The following is a 27,669-nucleotide window of genomic DNA, read 5'->3' as shown; positions in this document are numbered from 1 at the left end:
AAGTCTTAATTTTAAACGAAGGTCTTAAATTTCATTATACTAGCCTGCAAGCAAGGTGAAATGGGGGACAACAACAATGTGAAAATTCAACAGGGGGTTGCGTAACGTCAGAGAACGTCTAATTTAGTGTTGCACGGTGCACCGATACTACAAAAGTGTTGCAATAGCTATTAGCTTTGTCACAATACCTAATTTTATTAGTATCAATACTTTTAAGAATGACCGTGTTCTTGTTAGTGTGCGCAAGGCATGCTTCTAGTGCCTCCACCCCAAGCCTGTGGCTGTGCGTCTTTTCTTCTCACATACAAATGCGCAGCTGTCGTGCCATAAACAGCGAGACATGGCTGCTAGTTTAGCTTAAGTGATTCTTGTATAATTAAAGTAATAATTGGCTAGTATCAAGTTGATTTACTCACTTGCACCTCTCAAGTTTGTGTTGCTAACCTACCTAGGCGATGAGATGTAGGTCTACTATTGGGTTTAATGTCATTTAGAAATAGGCAGCGCAACCTTTGCAAACGTTTACATCTGGAGAGAGCTCCTTGCTAACTAATCCTGCTAGCTCAGGTCATGTATGTCATTCGTCATTAGTGCTAAAATCATTATTGAACATGATCCCTTCTATGAACTTGTTTTTTTTTTTTTTTTTTACATTTATTTTATCTAATGACATAGACAACAATTAATTACATCCACATATCCTTATGCACTATGTGCAACTATTATTCACTAGCCTAAAACTGTGAGACTGAAGGCTACAGTAATTACGTATTTCTTAAAGTGACAGGCACTCAATTGCACCTAGGCCTACACACCACATTACAATTTGCCTAGGTGTAATTTAATAGCTTTGGCACAAGTTCGGTTTGTTTTATGTTATTGTTTAGTTTATTTCTCCATGGTTGGTGAAAATGACTTAAATGGTCATTGTGCAGTTGGTCTGTACAATGCAATTTGCTTTTATGCAGCTTCTAAAAACAATACTCACATACACACTCACACAAAAAAATAAATAAGAATACACATTATAAAAAGAACATATCCAGGCATTAACATGGTTCCATTGCTTGAAGTCCATTTTAAAGTGCAACTGTGCAAGCTCCCATTGCTTAAAGTCCATTTTTAAAGTTCAACTGTTTTGCTTTGTTTTATAAAATAAAAGTTTGAAATGCTATGGAGTGCCCTATTTTTTGACCCTAAACCGTTATGTGACTTCTACTTGTCTCATTGCTATGTGTCTCATCTTTTGCTTGTTTTATTTCTCCTAAGGCAAAATTAGGAGAAATAACTGTGACAAAAGTAATACTTAAATGATCCTTAAAAGAGAATCACCATTTTGCCTCCTTAGCAACAGAAGGGATACAAATGCGAAGCAAAAGTTTCCTCTGGGTTGCTTTTAATTATACATGTTCTATCGAACATTTTTTTTTATTGATATCGATTACATGTCTATTGCGATACATATCGCTATCGTTTTATCGCCCAGCCCTATGCTTAATAATAACAATTTTAACACACGCATAAATACTCAGCCTTTCGTGCAGTGATGGACTGGGATTAAAAAACGGCCCTGGCATTTTCACCAACCAGCGGCCCACACGGGGACGTACACGTGCCTGCAACACACAGATATAACTTCACATGCACGGACATAACACGCACGTTTGTAGCCCCATTGATGATAAACTCTAACTTTAATATACATAAAGACCAGTGTTGCCACAATCACCTTGAATAAGTAATCTGATTACTTATTACTCCTTTAAAAAGTAACTTAGTTACTTTACTAATTACTTGATTTTAAAAGTAACTAAGTTAGATTACAAGTTACTTTATTAGTTACTTTCAGCAGCTGCCGACAACACCCCCACCGTCTCAACATAAAAATGATATCCGGTTTTGCCAATACTCACTATACTGGAAGTGCATTTTAACAGTAATGCCAATAATGTCTAGTCAGTACACCAAATAAGGAAGGCCTATTGATAGAAATTGTTATAGTAGTATATTATGATTACTGGTGTAACCCACAGGGAAAATAAATATTAGGATATAAAGTTAAATAGATAAGTTAATAAATATGCTAATACTTAAATATGTAAAACTACATTCAATATAATAGTTGTTGAGAACTTTCAAGAGTTTATTTGTAGGCACTCTAACCCATAGAACATTAAGACTGCCTTACAGCCAATCACAGTTCATACAGGGGTCCCCGGGTTTTTTGAGTAGTGCACGAGCGTTGAAATAATAAGATGCGCTGGGAGTAACGTTAGTCAGGCTGACTACAGGTGAAAGGATCCAGATGTGAGATAATTTTGTAAATAAGCTATTTTGTTTTGGTATGCCAGTTGTCTATTCGGGAACTGTGTGTAATGAGTTTGTTTGTAATAGTGTACAGACAAAAGTCTCATCAGTTAAGGGCTATAGTCGTGTGTGAGATAAGTGGCCTTGCTAGCAAGCTAAGTAAGCTAGTCAGTTAACGAGTTCGGTTAAGTGTCTGCTGTCTTTCGGCGACGGTGAAGGAAAACCAGATAGCGGTTTAGGCTACCGTGTGCTTTATACCTCCTCTGGCAACGCTGGACGTCTCGCTCTCACTCCCTCTTGGTTGGATGTTTTCCCCCGCTGCTGTACTGTCACTGCCTCGGGTCTGTGGAGCCTCATTGCCGGCGCGAGCTAACGTTGTTGGAGGTATCGTAACCCTTTTTGTTTTCAGGCTCAGCTGAGTGAAGCGGCTAGTCTGTTTGTAGCCTCACCGAGCACAAGCAACGACACAGGCCTGCAACGATAACTCCTCGATACCGTGCGGTATTGTGTGTGTGTGTGAAAGAGAGAGTGTATGTGTGGGCCCACATTGTTGTCGTCTTATGTGATGTTCAAATTGGTTGCCGTTGTCTGGCCTTAAGCCAGGCTAAGGGGTTTAGCATTGAATTGACAACCTTATGGGTCGTTTAATATAGTATTTATACTATTACTCATACTTTAGTGTTTCTAAACCTAAACTTAGGCTATCTATTCATACTTCACTATTTCTAAACATAAACCTATTTAATCATACTGCAGTTCTTCTAAACCTAAACTTAGCCTATCAATTCATACTTTAATATTTCTAAATGTATACTTATTTAATCATACTGTAGTACTTCTAAACCTAACCTTGCTTAATCATATTGTGTTATTTATAAACTAAACCTTCTAACTCCGCTGTGCTAAAGATATTTTACAGAAGTGTGTTTACATCTATTACACTTGCTGGTCAAGTTCGTCAAGCCACAGGTTTTATATTGTATTTATTGATTGTTTTTATATCCTGGTATTATTCATACTATCTGTCTGTCACGTCATCAGCATCCAAGTTCATTACGACCTCTTTCTCTGTCGCCATCAGCATAAAGGCCTCCAAATTACCCTGTGACAATTGTATCCTTAGGCGATTCTTGATTAATTTAAGAGTGGAAAAACTCTGTTCGCATGCCACTTGAGTAGGCTACATGACTATGGAGTGAGGATTGTCTCAAAATTATTTAAATATATATAAAAGGATATATATATATATACATACATTTATAAATATCCAAATACAAATATAAAAATGTGGCATACAAATAAATAAACAAATTTATATAAATAAATGTGTCTTTGAATATATATTTTCGAGATTTGAAAATAAATATGCTTGACTTTGTATGTGGAATCTGCATTTGTGAATCTCCTTTTTGCTTTCATGTCGATGACGTAATTTTGAGACATTCTTACTGCACACCAAGATCCGCAAATAAATACCACTAGATTTGAATGCGAAGACACCCTCCACTGAACAACCAGCAGATGGCAGTGTTGTACAACATGTCTGTTATCAACTAATAGCAACTGAATCTTTCTGACGCTGTTTTCCCTAGTTCAGTTCAGTCAAGTGGTCTATGACTAGCAGGATTAACGACATGGAAGACACTGGATTAAATGGATGGGTAAGTAATAACAACTAGCCAGAAGGTTTTATTATCGGTTTTGATGTGTAGTGCCGTTTCTAATTTCATAGACTGTATAAATAAGTCCATATGTTTAGTTTATTGCTAGTTACATGCTAGTTTATTAGCTTTTATAAGGGGAAAATTCCGAGGATCAAGGCATGCTAGATCGGCATACAATTCCCCGTGCTGAAGGAACTAGACACATTCGGTTTTGAAATTCCCAGAAGTCATTGCTTCATATAACTTTTGTAAACCAATAATAAAATAAAAGATACAGGCATATTTATTGTATTTCAATTTCAAACAATGCACTTTTTAAACATTTGATTGAATAAGGCTACAAAAGAATGTTGAGGGTCACCATGACTGTAGTATATATACTCATCAGGTATAAATACTGATCAGTTTCTCAATGCATAAAAGGAAGAGAGGGAGTTAGAGATAAATGACTGATTAGACGCCATTTAACACTATAGATGTTTGATAGTGGGCCGAGAGATAATGTGGAACCGGCCTTGCGATGAAGGGGCCGCGCGAACCCGACAAGCATGCCGCCCCGTGATTGCCGGCCCAAACGGCCCACGAGAGGCCACGGCCCTTCTGGCATCTGCCCAAATGCCAGACCGTCCAGTCTGTCACTACTTTCGTGTATGTAGTCTATTGACATTGACTGATACACTGCCCTCTGGTGGACAGAACATATAGAACTTAAGTTTGATACCAATATTGGTCCTACTGAAGACATTAAATGGTTAAAATATTATTATTACATATTCAAATATATTCAAATTTTAATATTAATAAACAAACAAACTTCGAATATGATTTTTTGGCAAAAGTCAAACCCCTAGTAGACAGTGGCTGAGTGACACGCAAGACCTCTCAGTTTGCTATTGTGCCGTATATTATGTTTTGCTCAGTGTGAAATTGCCTTTGATCTCTGGATGTCCCATGGTCCACCTCAACACTATTGGTTGGTCCTCAGCAGGTTAGAATCAGCGGAAGCAAGTAAACAAACAAAAGCAGTAGAACTCATAGGACCTCTAACTTTAACAGAATTGTGTTTCTGGCAATGAGTGGCACAAACACAGCAAAGTCACTGACTCCATGTCCCTCCAAACTAATGAAACGCCTCTGATGAAAGTGAAACTGCCTTTCCGTCCTTCTGAACAGACGGAAAAACAACAGAGACACTACGAGATGAAGGGGGCCACACTGCAGGACACAGCTTTGAAAAGTTACAAAAGCACAGTAAAGTTGCAAAGTGAGATCTCAGAAAATAAAATAGCGGAGAAGAAAAGGACCAAGAACAAAGAGGTGACAAATATCCTGAGTCAGATAGAGAGTAAAATGAGTCATGAAACAAAATGAGTAAGGCCACGTGTGCTTGCTATTTCCATAAATGGACATTTTACCCTCTCTGTTATAAAAATAACATTGTGCACACCTGTCAGTTTTTAGGAACATTTTCGTTTGCACTAACCCCCGTCAAGAGCATGCCAACCCAGTAGGTGGCAGTGTAACGGGAAGCTCAAGTCCACGTTAGCTAATCAGAATCTCGAAAATAGCAACAACAGCAACAAATGACTTTCTCTTTCTCTTTTAAACTGTATTCGCAATTGCAAACAGACCAAAAAATTTTGGGTAACACTTTACTTGACAGTATCGACATAAGAGTGACATGACACTGTCATGACACATGAACTGTAACCCTAAACCTAATCCTAATTTGTTATGACAAAAACCAAATGACACTTTAGAAGCGTTATGTCATAAACATGTATGACTTGGTTATGACACGTTAATGATAGTGCCATGTCACTCTTATGTCGATACTGTCAAGTAAAGTGTAACCAGAGTTTGCACCAACATAAATGCGACTGCTACTCTGAATGCATCCATTATCACCATAGCTAAATGAAAATGTAGGCTAAACATAGGTTGCACTTTCGGGCGCAGGTGCAAGTTCTGGTGCATAGGCCTAACGTGACGTTGGCTGCCTAAACCTCCGTTTTTGTCAGTTTACATGCAACCGAAGTTTTCCAAAATCTCCACTCTGGCCAGAGTTTTTAGAAAGAATCACTTTCAGAGGCAAATTCTCCGTTTGCGTGTAAACGAAGGGCACAAACGAAAGAAAATGTCTCAGTTTTTCAAAATAACCACATACGTGTAAACGGGGCCTAAGTAGAGTGAATGAGGAAAGCCTGGGTAGATGCAGAGAGAAAGAGAAATGGGCAGTGGTGAGAGTCATTACGTCCGACTTGGCACTCTCCTGATTACCTTCTGCCTACCTTTGATGCCACGCTGGCACTGTTGGCACTATCTGCCCACCGCCACAGTTCACCTGTCCCAGCACTAGCTTATGAATGACCCTGTGAGTCAACCCCTCTAGTACATTCTTCTTGAAGCTAAAATATGTGTCCGTGTAAGTATCACTTGCATGATTATAAAAGCACATTTGTATGAGAATGAATGTAGGCAGTAAATGTGGATGAAGGGCATATTATGGCAGCTCTGCAGCCTCACTGGATGCAACCCCAGAGTCCATCTGGGCTGGTTCACACACTCTCAGCGTCCAACTAAGCCCTGCGTTGTCTCCTGTCTGTACCCAGTAAACACGTCTGTGTTTATACCAGCAGAAAACATGGCATACGACGAAATAAAGAATTGTGTGCAATGTGTGACACGTGTGGGACATGTGTGGCCTCTTGAGGCGTCCTCTTCCATTTCTGTGGCGAATGCCCTTCCCTTGTGTTACTCCTACCTAGGTCACTTGGGTAGCTTTCTCCCGGCTACCTGGTTGGATCAGGGCCGATGGTTACTGTCTGTCTACCACATCTAGGTCAATCCTGGGATAGATGCCACGTATACACTTTTTTGCAAATAAAAGTGCACACCATTGATTCATCTGGTCCAAGGTCAATTATAGGGCCTGTCCTCTGTCCATCTAATACATCCCCTCACATGAGAATTGAGATATAATCAATTCAGCAATTAACTCTTCCAATTAAGAGCAAATGGGGAAACTGACAGCTTCCTGTCTCGCGGGTATTCATTAAGTGTGCTCAATCGCTCCCATTTAGCTCTTGCTCTGCCCACTGCTGACTGGGCGTCACTGTGGTCACCAGTCACACAGAGCAGCTTCTGGGGTGCTGTCTCCTTGTCTTGTCTACCCCGGTCTGGCTTGAGCTGTAATTTGGGCTCCCAGAAATGTCATCCGGGCCTGGACTGATAACCAGTTCAAAGGACATTGTGTTGGTTGTCTTCCATTTGGTGTTATTTTGTATTGCAGTCAAGAGCCAGCACTGGCACAGGTAGACAGAGAGTGATACCTGCTGTGTCCTCCCCCTCTGCAACAGGGCACCGGGCAGCACAAACTGATGTCTGTAACAGTCACTCCAATTTTCAGCTCAGTCGATCCAGAGGAGGAGCTTTTGCATCCTTCCCACACCCTCTTGCTGGAAAATTGCAAAGTCATAAGAAATCCACAGCCTTCACATGGCCAGGGCCATTTGAACTGCCAACGCCGGGCTTAATCTATTTGCAGCAGAGAAATTGTGTCATTAAAAAGTATAGATGTGTGTGTGTGCGTGTATGTGCATATCTGTGTGTATTGCCATTAGATATGGATATGAGACCTTCCCAACTTGCTTAAGATTGTATGTACTTAGTCCAGCTCCCAGATGTGGGTAATGGCAAGCTCATTAAAATCCTAGGCAAGAGATTCATGTTCATTATCACACGTCGATGGCTGGAGGCGTTGTGCCCAGAGAATTATTCAAGAGCCCAGTTGCGTCTTGAGAGGCTGAAGATTAGTGAAGGTCATCCACCCTCAAGGTCACCGATGTCAACACGTCTACCTTTGCACAGGCGAGGCTGGCCAGCCCTGAACGCCTCATTTGCTATGTAATTAAGCCCCTCAAAAACTAAATGCTAAATAGTGGGAGCAATTATTATTCTCTGCAGTTTGTATAATTAAATTAATGTTGATAAACTGTTGTAAACTGTAATTAGTTTGTGTGTTAGTGTTAAAAGATCAAGACAGATTCAAGACAACACTGCTAAACATTGTTTTCCTCACAGTTTGTGCTCATTGGTATGTAACATGTTCCATTCATTCTCAGAAGCCAGCCTCAGGTCACCTTAAATAACTTGACTTCATCTGCTGAAAATAAGAGACTTCTCAGTCCTTAACAAAGCAGCGGCCTTCACAACTCTTTTTTTTTTTTTTGTGGACTATATTCAAAAAAGAAAAGCCCAAATTATTGAGGACAGCAGCATGGCCGTGAATAAAAGATGATGCAAAGTGGGCATTATCTTCCCGTTCACGTTGCGGTGGTCAGTGGATACCACAGGTGATGATGCGTGCAGAGTACGGGCACAGGAGAGGAGACCAGGGCCAAAAGGGGGTGCACTTGGGGACGCCGGCCGTTTTTAATCTTTCATGGCTTCCTTCTTCTGTAATCCGTGTTTAACGGTGACCCTTGGCAGTGGACTGCCGAGCCCTCGCCTCGGGGGGACAGGGCTGCTGTCTGATGGCGTGCCGCTGTCAGACTAAATGGCCATGCGTGACAGGAAAGATGAACTAACTGAGAGAGAAACAAACAAGACCGAAACAGACACAAAAGGACGGCCCAGCCTGTACAGCTTTTTATTTTGAAGAAGTTTACTTGTTGGTTTAAAGAAAATTGGTTTAATTCTTCTTTGGACTACTGTCCTGGAATTCTCTCTGTGTACAGCCTTTCTGCATCCTGTAAACAGCCTCCTGTTCGCCGCGAGCAGGGCCTGAAGCCAGTGTCAAAACCGCGCTGAAGCATTTTCCTGGAGGGCATGAATCAGTGCATCACTCCACAGCAGCTGTCACTCTATCAACCCCCCTCGGCCTAAAACTTGATCAGGTGGCCTGAAGCAGGCGCTTACTGCATGGAGTCAACTGACATATCAGAAATAAGGCAGCAGACTTGCCTCTCTCCTACTCTTCCTGCATCTTTGTGTATAAAATATGGTATGTGTGCTTTTAAACCTGCCACTCAATATTGCAAGAGTTCATGAGACTTGCTGCTATTTCTGAGAGCATGCCAGGCGAAGTCCAGATAGAGCTTTGCGCTTGAAATATTTACCAGCAGGCTAAGATTACAGCGCCTTTTTTCCACGGTTACTAAAGATAGCATTTGACTAGTGAAGGTAATAGGTCACATAAATGATACAAGGATTCCAATCCTTTTTGCTTGCGGGCAGTCGGTGAACAGCAGCATGATTTTGTAATTGGTGAGTTTGTTTTTCCTGCAGTTTGGGTAAGAGGGACTGCTGATAGGAGACATGATCGCTCACACGGTAGACTCACCACTTTTTCACAGACTCACCTGCCAGTTTACACACACACACAACACTTACAAAATGTTACAAGGACACAAAATAAACATGACTGCAGGGATGAGTGCTAATTACATAACACACTGTCAAGGTGAAAAGCAATAGTAAGGCAGAGAGAGAAACGATCGGGCGGCTCTGGTGAGACAGTGACGAATTCAGTGGCTATGCAGGTTGTTGTTCCTTTGCCGACGTGTGGATGTACCACTCTGTCGACGCATGCTGGGCTGACTGCCTTTGACAGACAGTTTGAAAAGGCCGGAATGACAGTGATTGTATCTGGGGGACATGTCAGACATATCTGAAATGAAAGCACTCCCACAAACAGCTGTGAAAGCGTGAGCGCTGAGACCTTGTCGGGGGAATCACAATGTGCAGCAAAGCGCAAGAAACATATAAAAGCATACATGGGAATCTTATCTCATTAAAATATTTAGTTAAACCACTTAGAGACCTGAATAGGACGAACACTGTTCAGGTCTTCCTCTTCCTCTCAAGTTTATCCATGTCTGTCAAAATCTGTGGTCAGCAGCGGTATGTTCGGGGTCTGTTTTCTGCTATCAAAATTGCTTCACTGTCATGATTGTTTTTTTTTTTTTTTTTTTAATGTTTGAGAAATTGTGTCCATGAATAATAATGTCTGAGATAGATAGATAGGTAGATAGATATATAGATACTTTATTGATCCCCAAGGGGAAATTCAAGGTCTCAGTAGCATACAGACATCACAGACAACATGCACTTACAGCAGAAAAAGTAATATAAGTATATACATACAAAAAACAACAACAAAGACAATAAAGCTCTCCTGTATCCCTCTCCTACTAAGCAGAGCCGGGCCAGGGATAGCATCAAACTAGCACGGGCTCTGTGGCAGAGCACAGTTCATCACTGTGATGCTATGTAGAGTGGGCTGTGTGTAGATGCTACTGTGTCTATGCCAGTGGTGAACTCGCTTAAAGCAATGTCAAGATTGCTGACAGTTTGCCGTGGAAACCTTTATTCTGTCCATCGATGCGTGAACTGAATCCGTCGGCAGCAATTAGCGTAATGCAGGGCGGAGGCATTGTTTTGATGCGAGCCTCGGCAAAAGTTTGCTGGTCACTACAGAGGAGGTGACAGGTAAGGGTGGGAGAGGTCAGCCACAGTGTGTTGAGGGCATGTGTGCTCACCCAGGGGAATGCAGGGAGGGGGGATTGAGTGGACTCAGGGTCTAGTAGGCACGTGTCTCATGCCCTCGCTAAACCCACAACAGCTTTGCTGTCACACTTCCCCGCAATCACAGGCAAAATGTCACTCTCACATTGGACGCATAAAACGATTGATTTGTTTCTTCCATGACCATCGTTCTCCACTGTCTCCCCTCCCTCCACCAGAGATTTCCTGTGCCATTTTCACCATGGGAGCATGGCAAACAGAGAGAGGCTTTTCAGAAAATGAGCTGAAATTGATTTGAGGTTAGAGACTGAGCAGGCAGTGTGACTGAGGGCCTTCTGTTTATTTTTTGTCACATGTACAGAAGATGACAGAATACACAGAAGAGAAACATGCTGTTCGGATGAATGTCCTTACACAGACAAACACACACACACACAATTGGGTGATGTATAAAATTTAGTCATGTATGTGTATGTCCCATCCCATATACCATTTAAACATTTAAATAGATGTCCACTGAATTCTATGGGCCATTGTGCAAATGGAACTGGTGTCAATCTTGGAACCGTTCCAGCCTAATGTATTGTTTTGATGACGAGTAGACTATTTTGTATTTCTGTCCCTGAAGAAATACCCACATACGCTGTCCTGGTAGAATAGAAACAGAATCTTAATTTGACTATGGATACTATGGATCACTACTCACAGTACACACTCACGCACACACACAGGCTATTGCTTTTAGTCTTTTCAATCCCCAAGCCCAATTTCTCAAAGATGCTAGATAGATAGATAGATACTTTATTGAACCCCAAGGGTAAATTGCTGTACTCTTTACTCTTTAACCCCCTTGGCATTGGCATTATTTGAAAGACAGCACACCTCTGAATGCATAGGAAATCGGGTATGTTTGTATTGCCAACACTACAACAGTGGTTAAGAAGTGTCAATCAAATGGAACTGTTACTAACTTGCCTAAGTATCGCTGTTGATAAGATACAGAGACAAGTAGCATCTTGGGGTCTAAAAAGAAACATAAAAAAAATATATGTTCAAGGTTCGATATTTCCTCATTGTTTTAATTGCGAAACAATGATGAAACACCCAAGAGGATTTTTTATACCTCTTTCTACTCATCTTTAGCAGAGGTATCAATAAATGTGCAGGGTGCTTAATCTATCCTGATGTCATAAGCAGCTTTGTGAACATTTTCATGCAGCTCAAAACTCATTTCATTCCTTTTATAGTGTTTTACCTCGAAGGCTTGAATGTTGGACTACAAAAACAAATTCTGTCAGCAAACATCTGGCAAAAGCCATGATCTGCTGTCTGCACAAAAAAGAACTTGGCTTCGAATGTTCAGTAGGCAATACAAAAGATTCTGACACTCTCCCTGACACACACACACACACACAGAAACACAGAGACATACACGTGATTCTCCAATTTTGGAAAGTTATAACTAATTTCCTTCTAAAAGAAATACCAGACTCTCTCCCTCTCTCTCTGTGCAAGTGTTCCCTGGTTGCAGAGACCTCAAGATGACATTGACAATAACGAAACAATTAAACAGCAAATTGCACAGGGAGACAATTTCCTCTCTCTTCTTCTTATAATGGATCAGCTGTGGGCCAGACTGGGGCAATGAAGGGCCTCTCTTGTTTGTGGAAGACCCCCTGGCATGTGCCATAGTCTCTATTAGACTGCACACTCCTCACTGGGTTCAACATTATAGTAGAAAGACTGCTTACCTCTTACAGATGTCTATAGATGTGAATTGATTGTGCGTGGTGAATTAATTAGACTGGTCCTTCAAAAAAATGCATAGACTTAATCAAAACCCAGATCACATGGCTCAGACTGAGTATAGAGTTAAAGGAAAAACACAGTGTGGCACATGGATTGCATCAGCTTGAAAACAGGCAGCACACATGCAGGTAGCCTTCAGCACGTACCAGATCAATGAACTGAAGAGGAAGAGCAAACTATCTATAGCCAATAGGACTTCTGATTTCCATTGGCTCTCATACATCCAACACGCCACTTTAATGACTGCAGGAATGCCAAGATGTGCCATTATCTTGTGACCTTTATAAGACCTTGATCAGCATAAAAGGTTTAGCTTCCTGTTTGCTTTCAAAAGTAAGGTAGTTTCCTTTTTGTGTTTCTCAATTCAAAAAGTCTACTCTGCTGGGAGTTTAAAGGGGCTTGTGTGTGGTGCCTGCGTACATCAAAGCGTGGACGCTCCTCAGATGTGGCTCGAACACAAAGAGCACCCGTAGAAAAAACCAAACACCTGGGGTTTTCCTCCATGTGTTTGAGACTCCTTAGCTTCAGGCAGTGAGGGTAGGGGCTTAGACAGGTGAATTATTTGTGTGTGTTTTTTTTAGCTATGAATAAGCTGGCTAGTGGGATGATGGGCTCTGCAAGTACTTGTGTGTGTGTGTGTGTGTCTGTGTGTATGAGAGAGAGCGAGAGAGAAAGAAAGAGAGAGAGAGAGCTTGCTGTGTACATATTGCGTTTTATTTACTCATATGAATACAACTGGGATTGTTCCTGTTGGAATGGAGGGCTGTGGAGTCTAAGAAATAGCCCACCCAGACCAGCACCACCACCCCCACCACCAGCATCATCACTATTCCCCACTTGCATCATGAGTGTGGCGGAGTTGGAGGTGAATGGTCAATACTGCGTAATTCAATGGTACTTTTGGCTAGTTCCCTCTCCCCAGGTCCTAGGCTGCTAGGCTACACAAAGTGAGAATTGAGAAATGTTGTGACCTTGTGTCCTATGGAGTTGTGTTTTCCACTGTACGTACCCCACCACATCTATACATTTAGTCTTACCCTAACAGCTGTGTGTGATGCCCTTGTCAGCAGAGTAGTCATTAAAGCAGTGGGAAGGAAGGAAGGAAGGAAACCAATTACTGTTAGTGTCGGGAAATTACCTCGCCGGCCGTCTGGGAATGAATGTGTATATCATTACAGGAAGCTGCCACTTCTACACCCTATTGTATAGCTGTAAGTCCGCCCCGCTCACAGATACATACTAACAAACACATATACACAGACAGGCTCACAAGCACCATCATGCACATAAGGTTTTGCCTTACCCTATGGCTGCTGCGCTGACAACTCAATACAATGAAGAGGATGATAAGAGAGTCAGTGTGTGTGTGTTGGGAAGAGGGGGTAGTTGCAACATATGTAATTATTATGACCGCCGCGCAGCGAAGCGGCGGTCATATAGGTTTAGTCAGATTTTTTAAATTTTTTTTTATTTTTCGCCAAATTTCCGTCAAGGATTCCCGGGACACTGAAAGACCGGGGTAGACGAAACTTGGTGGGCATGTAACCCCATATGGATAGCATGGAGCCATCGTTTTTCATTTTGATCTGTAGCCCCCCCGCTGGACTGCACCCCCCGAAAGGAGGGTAGGGCAGACACAGTTTTCTGTGAATATCTCGAGAACCGTAAGGTTTAGGAGGACCTTTTTTTTTTTGTATGTTGATCTCAAGGGGCCATGTCAACCCATTCCATAACCACTCATTTCATGTATGGCTTCCACCTAGTTAAACACAAAAAGTAAAATGAGGTGTTGTAATCGCAGGTGTCTGTGACCTAACATAGTCAAAACTGCACGAAATTGGAAGTGTAGGATCATTATGACACCCTCTGAATGCACGCCAAGTTTCGTGGAATTCCGTTCATGGGGGGCCACACAATAAATTAATTTTTGTTACTATACACCAACTGGCCTGTAGGTGGCCGGAGACAGTTTTCTGTGAATATCTCGAGAACCGTAGGGCCTAGGAGGTCCACCTTTTTTTGTATGTTGGTCTTAAGGGGGCATGTCAACCCATCCCAATACCACTTATTTCATGTATAGCGCCACCTAGTTAAAAATTAAAAAGTAAAACAATAGGTGTTTTCATATCACAATATCTCTGGCTGACATGGTCAAAACTGCACGAAATTTAAAGTGTAGGATCATTATGACACCCTCCGAATGCATGCCAAGTTTTGTGAATTCATGGGGGGCCTTACAATAAAATAATTTATGTGTACATTTAGTGACCGTACACCAACAAGGATTCCCGGGACACTGAAAGACCGGGGTACACGAAACTTGGTGGGCATGTAACCCCACATGGATAGCATGGAACCATCGTTTTTCATTTTGATCTGTAGCCGCCCCGCTGTACTGGACCCCCCGAAAGGAGGGTAGGGCAGACACAGTTTTCTGTGAATATCTTGAGAACCGTAGGGCCTAGGATGACCAATTTTTTCCATATGTTTGCCTCCAGGGGTCATGTTAACCCATTCCATGTGCACACATGTGCATAAACAGATACACACGCGCACACATACATTCGCAGTAATCCTACGTATGACACATACTCACACAGTAGACATATGTGCACATGCATGCACATGCACAAACACACATAGGCAGGCAAACACACAAGCACGCACACACACACACACCCACACACATAAACATGTACACGCACACATGCACACAATTCAAGAATTTCTCAGAATTATGAACAGGCAAGATGGGGGTGGGGTTGTATAAAATGCATTTTACATGTGAAATCTATGAACTAATCATGTTTTGGTACTTGTTGTCTAGCAGATACCAGTGAGAATTGAGTGTGGATAATGCAATTTAGTGAGACAGTTAGAATCATATAGGCCTTTCAGCGTGATTTATTTTTGTGGAAAAAATGTGCTGGACTGGGCGGCGGTCATATTTTGTACCGCTCTGCGGTACATCTAGTTCTGTATTCATTCAGTCAGTGTAGTGACCTTGTGGGCCTTGCCTGCAGAGGGGACATCCTGCACATTTAAAAATGTGAAGATAAGGACATTAGCAAGGTCCAAAGAGTCTGATATGCAGGGTTAGTATTACTGTCACCACATCCTGCTCTGGTTTTAGGTCACAACTTGCTTTTTCCTCTTCTCCCAAGATTTCCCAACATCCAAGCAGAATGATTCCAGCGGGTCGGCGGTGGAGGCAGATTGGTGCCAATTTCTGAATGTGTGCACGTGTGCAAGTCTGTGTCACTGTGAATGTGTGTGTGTGTGTGTGTGTAATGGATGTCTCTCTAACCCCCGATAACGTCGGCAGGCGGGCTCAGCAGCAGTCACGGCTGTTTACGGTGATGGTGACTCAGACAGGGTGGATGTGTGGCCGCCACAGTCTCCCCGCCGCGGCAGCTCTGCTGGCGCTCCACATTTCATCAGTGGAAATCAGGCCCCTGCTTGCGCACAGCCAAGGTGTCATTGAGGATTCGCCTGCTCTCTTATCAAGATTACTGTGAGGCACAGAGCATGCCCACACATACACACACACACACACACACACACACACATGCATACTCTTTCAGAGAAACATACAGATCCCCAGAACCCCCCACACACACACACACACACACACACACACACACCCTGTGCAGATGCCCTGCAACTGGGGAAATTGAGTTACCATGTTATTCTCAGTACATTTCTCTCTATTACTGGGTGTGATTTGTAGTATTGATGAACTGGGGACTGTCAACAAATCTGTCTTTCTCTCTCCCTGCCAAAAACACACACTTAAACAAACAAACAAACACACACTCCACTCTCCACACTAATCCAAGGTTATTTTCCTGCACACAAAAACCAAGGCTGCTCACATTAAATGCAACTAATTTGGTATGCTTCGAGTTGTCAACACAGCCTCACAGCATGCTTTCATCGACTTGTATTTGATACAGGGGCCACATGTGGAACAACGTGGTATTACAAGAGGGCCGGCCTGGCGCTAGCTGGTTTGCATGTTAACTTCAGATCTGGACAACACGAAACAGGTGTTTTTGGCATTACGTCTTCACATTCTGTTGCTACTGTATGTCTGGGTCATTTATAGCCTGATGTCGTCATACTCAATTCTAGTCAGAAATCGAGTCTGATATTGCTCCACTGGGATATGATTACGCTGCGTGTTTCAACTGATACAGGGGTTTTTCTTCTCCACAAATGCCTTCTCCTCAAATGCCTTAACATTGTTTTCTGGTTATTGCACTGTCAATATCTTGTACAACAGATGTGATAGCGAAATCTAAATATCTACCTTTTAGTAACAGCTTTTTTGTTAGGAAGAACCGGGAAGAATGAAACACTTTTTAAATGTCACTTACAAAGACATAATTTTGTCACTAGCAACTTACATATGTCCTCCGTCAACACAGTTCCATTTTCAGCTCTGAACAAAACAGGTCAGGAGTTCTGGTCCGAACCGTGACTCCGGAACAACTCTGGTTCTGGCATACTTGCTCCACAACGGAAAAGTCCAGACCGAACTTCCCGACCTCAAATTTTGTGGGCAGGGCTAAGTTCGGCTGGCATCCAGGCTATAGGTCATTTATGCATTTTTAGGTAACACTTTACAATAATGGGTTACTATTTAGCATTAGTTAAGCTTTAACAAACACTTAATTCATCATTAAGTATGTTTTCAACATTAAAGGCCGTATGTAAGAAAAATATTTCAATTAATCATAAAATGGCCCTGATATTTCACTAGACATGAAGAAATCATGTTAATTTCAAATACTTATATCACTGACAACAGTAGTCCGGCCAGGATATTGTCATTTAAAAAGTGAAGTTGCAGCCCTCAACTGATGTTGATGTTGTGTTTTGTCATGTCATGTTGTGTTTTGGCCTGATGCGCCACCCTCCACCTATCTACTAATCACGAAGTCAGTAGTGTTTCGCCATCCGGGTTGGCAACCTCGAGTCGGGGGCGGGGGGGAGAGGATACACCGCTCTTCAGTATTTTGAAAGTGATTGCAATACCAGTTTTGGCCACAATCTTACATATGGTTCCTTTAATTAACGATTAACAAATTTGCTTTTACTCATTAATAGAGTCTTATTTCGTAGGTGTTATCAGTGTATTTTCCTTTGTTATAAATTATGTGTATATGGAACTTATGGTGAATTCATAAGGTACAAGCAGTAAACTAACTCATAATTCCTAATGTTTACATACTGAACACATGATGAATTAATAATGAACTAGTGATTATGTCAATGTTACTTTAGGTGAATACCTCACTTATTCCATTGCCAATTCAATGTTATTCAGATTTCATCATATAGGCCTACTGTTTGCCAGCTGGGAGACAGTACTGTGTGCAATGATTAAATCTCCTCAGGCACCTTAGAGACCCCGGTAGGCTCTTCCCCTGATGTTGCAATGCAGAGGCCTGTGTGTAAACACATGATGAATCATAAAATCATCTTTTCTCACCGCTTTTGTGTAAACCGAAGTAAAGTCAGGTACTGTTACTCATTTGTTCATGTTTACTTAACATAATGTCACTAGTAATAAGCATTTGCTCAATTAGAGTTCATCATTACTTACCACTTTTGTATACCATGAAGTAAAGTCACATCCTGATAGTCATTTGTTAATGCTTACATAACATAACTTCACTAAGCAATTTGTTAAATTGGAGTTCATCATTACTTACCACTGTTGTGTACCCTGAAGTAAAGTCATGCCCTGGTACTCATTTGTACGGTGGCCGGGATGTGCAAAACAAATTTACGTTTGCGGCTGCAAATTTACAATGTACAATCACAAAATGATAAGTCATAAAACAAAATTACAATCTAAAACAAATGCACAACCCTGTGAACACTTTTACCATGGGCTTAGGGACAAGTTACCAATTTTTATATACCTTTAATAACACTTTGTGGTACTATTTTGCTTGAATGATATGTTACATTTAGACGTTTTCAATAACTTTATCCAAAGCATGTTGTATATGTTGGGTCCACTTGTGCCAGTAATGGCAAGAAAATGTGATTACACCAAGATAAAGATCAGAATGACAGCATGGAAAAGTAGTAAATAATCAAGTTAGCAGCAGTCTCATTTACCCTGGGCTGCTCTTTATCTAGCATGCAGACACAAACCCAACCACACACAGAAAGAGAGAGAACACACACACACACACAAAATGCTTTTACTTGGATCCATATGAAGCAACATACCAGACTTTGGGAAGAGTAAATTGCAAGGCGACAGGTGTACAGTAAATGGCCCAAATACTTGTACCTATACGATATCTATGAGTTACCACTATATCAGGGGTAGCTAACCAGTCCAGCATAAAGAGTCAAAAACAATTCCACACCACTCAAAAGAAAAATGCCCACACTACAACAGCAACAGTGATTTATAGGCCTACACCTAATGAGACATGGGGTTACAGTTTAAATAGCGCTTCTCTTTTTTATTTAAAGTGAGACTTGCAGATTCTACAAATAATCTTTTTTAGAAATGAGCAGCAAGCAACAAAAATATCTAAGACATCACAAATTCCCCCTCACTGAATGACTTATTAACATGAGCGAAGCTCCAATATAACAACTGATATGACGCCAATGTGACCAGTGTCAAAGAAAACGAGTCTGCTTCTCTGACTGATGTTTAAATAGCCTACTTTTACCTTGTACTTGCGAAGGTCAGTGTCTTTTGGAAAACTCTTGGGAAATGTTCAGGTTTGAAATCAGCTACGTTTGGCATACCAAGTACCAAACTAACATGTACAACGTTTTTTTTTTTTAAGGTGTTATTTTGGGTACAGACACTTAATGCTGCAAAACAACAAATCCTCCCTTTGAATGTCCTGTGTTCCTCGATTTGTGCTTAGCTTCAGGCTATGTTTTCCTGATTGCAACAGTAGCATTAAACCTGGCTAAAGAAACAAATGTGTCTGCTTATGTTTTTTTTGGGGCTAGATTCATATCCATCACATGACCGTAAAATTATTTTACAGTAATCTAATCATTATAGCCAGTTGTTGGCAGTTGTCACATCAGATAATTGAGATTTGGGCCAGAAATTAAGTCCAAACATCTTGTACACAAAAATACACCATTATAAGTGCTTATCCCAAAAAGAAAGGCAGAGTTCCGTGCAAAATTCCTTTAATGACTACATAGCGCCAGGCTGAGTGGATCGCACGATCGCACTCCCGAACATTTGGCAACTTTGAACCCACAGGTGGCTTATGAAAGGATCATTGTTTGGTCTTATCTTTCAGCACTGTTGCTGCCAAGGGTACAAACTTTTCACTGTAACACAAGTTCAGAGATTTACACAAAGTTCAGGGGGTTTATACAGTGATCACAGGTCATGGGTCATGGGTTACATACCATTCAGTCTGCTCTCTTGCTGGCTTTGAGTAGAGCCCGCCTCTGATGACATCATTATTGGGGGGCAGCCGTGGCCTACTGGTTAGCGCTTCGGACTTGTAACCGGAGGGTTGCCGGTTCGAACCCCGACCAGTAGGCACGGCTGAAGTGCCCTTGAGCAAGGCACCTAACCCCTCACTGCTCCCCGAGCGCCGCTGTTGTTGCAGGCAGCTCACTGCGCAGGGATTAGTGTGTGCTTCACCTCACCTGTGTGCTGAATGTGTTTCACTAATTCACGGATTGGGATAAATGCAGAGACCAAATTTCCCTCACAAGATCAAAAGAGTATATATACTTACACTTTATCTCCGCTGCTGCAAGGCCAGGCAGGCTTTGCCTAGCCACAGTGAGACACAGAGTGACACAGAGACATTGGAATACAGAGGGCACATTAGGAGAATTCTGGTAGAATAGCTAATAGTATTAGTTAAACTTGTTATTATGACTGCCGCTAGCGAAGCTCCCGAAGCGGTCATATAGGCAGGGATGGATTACTGCATGGGCCTACCGGGCCCAGGCTCAGGGGGCCCTGAAGCCCAAGCCTTTGCATGGAATCATTGCCTCAATATCAACAGATCATGATGTATGCTATGAATCTGATTGAATTTAGTATTAGCCATCCCCAAAATGCACCAGAAAACAGGAAATCACATCAAACAAATTAAACATTTTCTGGAGGAGGACCCCCAAAACCTCCCCCCCCCTCCCACATATACGACAATTAGTGGGGGGCCCTTAATACATCTTGGCCCAGGGGCCCGAAAGTTCATAATCCGCCCATGCATATAGGGATTTTTTTTTTTTTTTTTTTTTTCCCGTCATCTACTTCCTGAATTTTTGGTCAACGATACTCGGGACACCGAAACACCGGGACACATGAAATTTGGTGGGTATGTAGCCCCACTAGATTTTTACGGAAAAATTTTGTTTTGTCCCCGGAGGCCACTCCCCCCCCCCACCCTCCGCGCTGGGCCCCCCGAAACCGAAAAAATGCAGTTTTTCCTAAATAACTGCCTGAACCGTGGCACTGAGGATGAAGAATATTTTATGGTAAGTTGGTCTCAAGGGCCCACATCAACCTAGGCCATAATCACTTATTTGTGATATGCACCCCACCGGTAAAAAATGAAAATGCAATATCATTCTGCTTTAATCGCCCCTCTCTTCAGTTAAGATGTTCAGAACTGTACCACATTTTATGTGTATGATTAACCTGGCATTCTCTGGGGGTATGCCACGTTTCATAAAATTTAATTTATGGGGGGTCTAAAAAAATTAAGTTATGTATAAGTATAAATACTTTTTTGATCCCATGAGGGACATTTGGTCTCTGCATTTAACCCAATCGGTGAATTAGTGAAACACAAACAGCACACAGTGAACACACAGCGTGAGGTGAAGCACACACTAATCCCGGCGCAGTGAGCTGCCTGCTTCTACGGCGGCGCTCGGGGAGCAGTGAAGGGTTAGGTGCCTTGCTCATGGGCACTTCAGCCGCGGCCCACTGGTCGGGGCTCGAACCGGCAACCCTCCGGTTACAAGTCCAGAGTGCTAACCAGTGGGCCACGGCTGCCCCGATGGTAAGTGTACATTTGTGACTGTACACTCATTGGCCTGTAGATGGTGGTGCACACATATACACACGCACACACACACAGGCACGTACATACTATCGTTATCGGCAATTAGAGCGGCCGATACATAATTACAAATTCAGTAGGATTAAAGGAAAAACAAATATTCATCATTATTTGGCTGCATTTCCAGTATTGGCGTTACGTAGTCGTTTGTCCACCAGATGGCGCATCGTTGCAGTGAGACGTAATTTTGTTGGAAGTTAATCCAAAGTGGGTTGGAAAGACGATAGACGCTTCCTAGGTAAACACTGTAGTTTACCGCAGAGAACATCTAATAAGGGTAGGATGATTTTCACATGAAATGTAATTCCCATTTCTTCTTGAAGCCGAAATAAATCTGAGAATGTTTATCAGACATGCTTGGTTTTTACTGCAGGTACGTTAATCTTATACAAGTTGCGTATAGGCCTATCAATAGCCTACGACCTAGGTAAAATAATGTTATGCCTACCGTTAGCATTGGTTGAGTGATGGAGGCCAATTTGATTAGGCTATTTGTGTATTTGTAGAAAACCATAAATGCGGTTAGCAAGCAAATTTATATCAGCGCTGTAATTGTATCTTTCGACTGTCTCATTCTTTTCTGACACTAGCATACAGGACACAGCACACAGTTAGCCACAACGCGTTCGCTAACGTGATGGTTTTCTAATGGAAAATATAGGCCTACCAACCTGTCTATGAAGCATCTTAAACAGGCTGGGACATTTCTGCTTACTAAATAGGTTTTTCTGCTGTTGATTCGCTCACAGTCCTTGGTGGCCCTGTCAGTGCTTTGTAAAGTGTTGCATTAAGACCACAAAAAGTCTCATTCACGTTCATTCCCAAACACAGCTACCTCAATCCTCTATTTTCAAAGGTGTTCAAGTAACGTTAAGGAAGAGCATGGCTCAAAGTAAACTAACTAGGGCTGAGACGACGTAATTGACTAGACTACATAAATTCGTCAAAGTGAATAATTTGTGTCAACTCGTCACAATGTAGATTTATTAAAGCAACACCAAAGAACTTTTCCTCTGTCACATGCACCATTTGTTTATCCAGCACCGGCTTTGCAAATAACAATGTCCACACACAAGATAGAACATGTTGCATGATTTTATGAAAGTATAATGTATTGCGACATCAGATGCAAGTCAAACTTTAGTTTCTTATGTCTCATTCCATCGAACTACAGATCCGCTACCCGAACCGGCAATAGAGGGCTGCGAAGCGAATGCAGAAAGTGCCGTTCACCCTGTTATGAGTTGATGAACCACTGAAATGATTTTAGAAACATTATTTTAAGGTACAAAAAACTCTTTGGTGTTGCTTTAATGCACCCGTGATGATCTACATCTCCATTTAAACCAAATGTTTTAGAGCGCACTTTGAGAGATGTATCCAGGGCAGGGCTGTATGCGTGAGACTGAGACGCTTGTTTGTTTGTTTGAAGTGCGTGTTTAGGGTGTGAGAGGTGGTGAATCGGTGTGCTTTGATTCCAGCTTAGTTGTAGTCTATGCGATTAAAAAGCACGTGTGTGTGTGTGAAGTATCCAAACAATGATAACACTTTCATTATGGCTGCTTTAGCCACAGACCTTCAGCTAAGCTACTGTACAGTGGGTCCCATTGTTTAGAGATTTTAAAGGTTTTATAACAATGCTACACATTTTTTGGCTAGTGCTACAAATCTATTCACCTTTGCAGCGCCAGTAGGCTACTTGCTGTGCGGCCCGCACACACACAGGCATGCAAACAAGCATACACAAAAGTTTCAAGAGTGGGAGGTGGAGTAGAAGATGGATACAAATTGATTAGTGTGATTTATGTTCGCGGAACGGATGTATAGGACTGAGCGGCGGTCATATTTTGTACCGCTATGCGGTAAATCTAGTTTAAAATGTTATAAAAGTATAACACTTTACAAAAGTATAACACTTCCCACCACACCCTACTAATAGAGTGAGAGAAAGACTGAGTATGAGAGAGAGAGAAAGGGAGAGAGAGAGATGGCGAGGAAGAAAAACAGGCCGCCTTCCTGAGGACTGATAAGGGCAGGGATGTGTGGGAAAAGATGTTGCGTGCTTGCGTGTGTATATGTGTGTGTGTGTGTGTGTGTGTGTCTATAGGAGGGTGCTGGCGGAGCAGCAGCGCACCTTTCATCATTCAGTGTGGCAGAAATGGGTTCCCAGCTTGAATCAGAGATTACTTGGATTTGCCATTGAGCCAGCATGTCCCTCGTGCCTCCATTAGGTTCTGAACGCAGGGATTTTCCTACACGGAGGATGTCACTCCGCTCCACCTCCACTGCCTCCACCGTCAGGGTGAGGCGCAGGGAAGCGTCTAGCACGACACTCCCGCCACCACAGAGGCTGAAACACACCTGCAGATGCAAGCAGTCGTGTCACAAGATTCCCATGGCGCAATTACCCACCATACCTGAGACTCATTTCTATGTGACTCCTTGACTAGGTGAGGCCTGGAGTAAACAAAACTCTTCACATTTCACTGATATCATCTTCCTCAGATTAAAACCTATAAATGCAAAATAAGACTAAACTGTAATGGCAGTTGAAACATGGGTGTACGCAACCACAATTGACCTAATGAAATGGAAATCAGTGGCAGCCCGTGGTAACACTTTATAATAACTACACGCAATTCATCATTTATTAAGCCTTTGTTACTTATTAGTTAATGGTTTGTTCATCATTAGTAATTTCTTGTTCATACATAATTTATCATCAGTAAAGAATTTGTTCACACAATTATAAATGGTTTGTTCATAGTAAATAAGCCTATCCAAAAAACATGTTTGTAAGTACATGATGATACTTAATAAGTAATGAAACAACCACTTATAATGACATCATTTTATGATGTTTTATAAACCAGTTGCAAACTATTACAAAATGCTTTGTTCATCATTTGTAAACCATTGTTCCTATGTTAATTCTCATAAATAAAGTATTTGTACGCACAGTTATACATGGTTTGTTCATAGTAAATAAGCATCTAAAATATGTTTATGAATTATTGTTAATACTTAATATATTATGCAATATACACATGCACTAATGATTAGTTAGGGTGATGATACATATTTTATAAACCACTTCCTAATACTTTAATTCATGATTAACTCAGGGATTACAAGTGGTTAGTTAATGATATTTTGTGAGCTTATCTAAAGTGAGGACTTTCTATGCCTTGCAACACATTTTCAAATGTAACTCCTGAGTTAATTATTAATTATAGTATTAGGAAGTGGTTTATAAAATATGTATCCTCACCCTAACTAATCATTAGTACATGTGTATGTAACGACTGTTAAATAATGGAAATATTACTTCATCAAAAACATATTATTGCATCATTGATTAAGTATTAACAATAATGTATAAACATATTTTAGGTATAGGCTTATTTACTATGAACAAACTATTTATAACTGTGTGAACAAATGCTTTACTGATGATAAATTAGAAATTACTAATGATGAACAAACCATTAACTAATAAGTAACAAAGGCTTAATAAATGGTGAATTGTGTGTAGTTATTATAAAGTGTTACCGAAGAGTTTTGTTAATCAAAATATTTTCTACAATGCAATACGAGGATGTATTCCAAGACCTTGTCATAGAAACTGGATGGCTCTTGCTGTGTATGTTTGTTGTGAAAAGATACAGATAGACACAAAAATACATGTGCACACAAACCTTTACACACAAAGACATGCACAGACAAATGGTTTACACCGATATGACATGATTACACTATACTGGCTGCATTTTGTTGCTCTGCAGCTTAACTGGATTCTCCCGGTCCATGCCCTGTGTGTGTGTGTGTGTGCATGTATCCTCAGCAGCACATGCTTTCCAGGATTCGGAGCAATGAGATTGAGGATGTTTTCACATATAGTCCCTTTAAAAAGAACCCAACTCAGTCCATTAAAATAGAACCAGAAAGTGGACCACAACAAAAGGGACTCAGTTCATTTTGTATTCACATTGTGAGTTCATTTGAAAGAGGACTCGGATCTCTTTCTGGTGCACTCTGATGCACCCTAGCAAAGTTAAATTATTTAATAGGGAATTATTGTAGTGAAGACTTTTATTTTGAAACAGTTGTGGACAGAGGAAACAGTTGAACAGGATGTGTAGTCTTAAGAGAATGAGGCTGTATGCTTAAAGCCTGAGAAACTGACAGTTGATGCAGGTGGCCTGGCCACCTGGCACAAGATTCTAATTGCTGTGATGTAATAAGGGCCAATGTTAAGTCTATGGGGACATTTTCAATAGTTTTTAATTAATAGTTTATAAAGTATAAAAGTTACAAAGATGAAATGTACAAAGCACCCATGTCCTAAGTAAGTAAGACCTACGTAACATAGTTTAAATGAAGTTTCTATGTTAAACGGTTGAAGCTGCATTAGCTGCGTTAGAATATAATAATAATAACTAGAAATGCAATTCCAAGGAATTTTCAGTGCATGAAAATGCAAAAGTTCTGATGTAAAATATCATGTATAGTTAAAATAGATAATACAGAGATGGTTACTAGGGTGATGCTAGGATAGACATGGTGGTTGCATAGCTTAATAAAAGTTGATAGTTTAAAAGTAGACTGTTTAAAAGTTGAATGTAGATAGTTTAAAAGTTGTTGATAGACTGAAAGTTCAATGAATGTTGATATTCAAATAGTTTAATGGCTGTGTATAGGTAGATATTTGAAGATAACTGAAATTTGCAATGGCTCTAATGTTTGCTAGAGTTATGCTAACAATTTTAACTATGCTAACTATGTTAACCATGCTATTTAGCTAACGTTTTCTAGCAGTTTTGCTAAAAAATTTAACTATGCTAACAATTGTAACCACGCTACTTAGCTGACTTAGCTAATGTTTTCTAGCAGTTTCGCTAAAAATGCTAACAATGTTAACTATGCTAACCATGCTACTTAGCTAATGTTTTCTAGCAGTTTTGCTAAAAATTTTAACTATGCTAACATGTTAACTATGCTAACCATGCTACTTAGCTAACTTAGCTAATGTTTTCTAACAGTTTTGCTAAAAATGTTAACAACGTTAACTATGCTGACATGTTAACTATGCTAACAATGCTAACTAGCTACAGTGGGTAGGAGTCATAGTTGATGAGAAGTGAGTTACAATGGCTGAACAGTTAAAAAGTTCAGTAGTTTAAAGGGTTAAATTGTTTAACAGTGAATTATTTTGAAAGAGCTTTTGGCAGAGGCAGTTGAACAGGATGTGTAGTCTTAAGAGAGCCAGTTTGTATGCTTAAAGCCTGAGACTGGCAGTTGCTGCTGGTGGCCTGGCCACCTGGCATAGGATTCTAATTGCTCAACGGCTCTATTGTGATGTCATCAGCCCAATGTTAAGTCTATGGGGAAATTTTGAATAGTTTTTAATTAATAGTTTAAAAAGTATAAAAGTTACAAAGATGAAAAATACAAAGCCCACATGTCCTAAGTAAGACCTACGTAACACAGTTTGAAGGAAGTTTCTATGTTAAACGGTTGAAGCTGCATTAAATGCATTAGAAGAAAAAGCCTAGGAAGAACAGTACAGTGCATTTTCATGCACTGTAAGATGATGACTAGGAAGAACAGTACAGTGCATTTTCATGCACTGTAATAATAAACAACATACCTTCTCTTCAAAGTCAAAGTCAGCTTTATTGTCAATTTCTTCACATGTTCCAGACATACAAAGAGATCGAAATTACGTTTCTCACTATCCCACGGTGAAGACAAGACATATTTTACCAATTTAGGTCCACAGACAAACATAACATTCAAGTAAACAAAAAAGTAAATAAATAAGAGGTCACATATAATAATGAAAAAATAAGAGCAGCAAAATTTGGTTGAAATTGTGCAGAGACGGTCAGTAAAATACTAGTGCAAAGTCAGGCCAATAAAAGGCTTGGGTAGTTCTGTTTGACCTAAGTTAGAAAGAAAGTGGCATAGTGGTGCAAGTTATGTAAGAGCAGCAGAAGTGTTGTGTTTTCAGGACAACAACACCAAGTTGTAAAGTGTGCAAGTGTGCAAGTGGAGTAGTGCAGGCGGCCATTTTGGTCCAATGTCCAGGATGTTATGTAGCTGAGGGTGGAGGGGGGAGAGGAGGGAGAGAGTTCAGCATCCTTACAGCTTGGTGTATGAAGCTGTTGGTGAGTCTCAGAGTCGGGAGCGCAGGCTTCTGTACCTCTTCCCAGAGGGCAGTAGATCAAACAGATTGTGAGCGGGGTGACTTGCATCACTCACAA

The 27,669-nt window shown here is 41.0% G+C and overlaps 1 long non-coding RNA gene across 1 annotated transcript; it reads left to right on the top strand.

Annotated features, from left to right (window-relative positions):
- The first annotated feature begins 15,237 nt into the window (after nucleotides 1–15,237).
- On the top strand, nucleotides 15,238–19,258 carry LOC125284911. The gene is made up of 3 exons (XR_007191964.1): nucleotides 15,238–15,822; nucleotides 16,265–16,357; nucleotides 17,711–19,258. It is a non-coding gene; the product is annotated as an uncharacterized LOC125284911 (long non-coding RNA).
- Nucleotides 19,259–27,669: the final 8,411 nt, after the last annotated feature.

The sequence above is a fragment of the Alosa alosa genome, chromosome 1 (assembly GCF_017589495.1).
Source record: "Alosa alosa isolate M-15738 ecotype Scorff River chromosome 1, AALO_Geno_1.1, whole genome shotgun sequence".
NCBI classification, from domain to species: domain Eukaryota; kingdom Metazoa; phylum Chordata; class Actinopteri; order Clupeiformes; family Clupeidae; genus Alosa; species Alosa alosa.
This window is presented reverse-complemented; position numbering and strand designations above follow the sequence as displayed.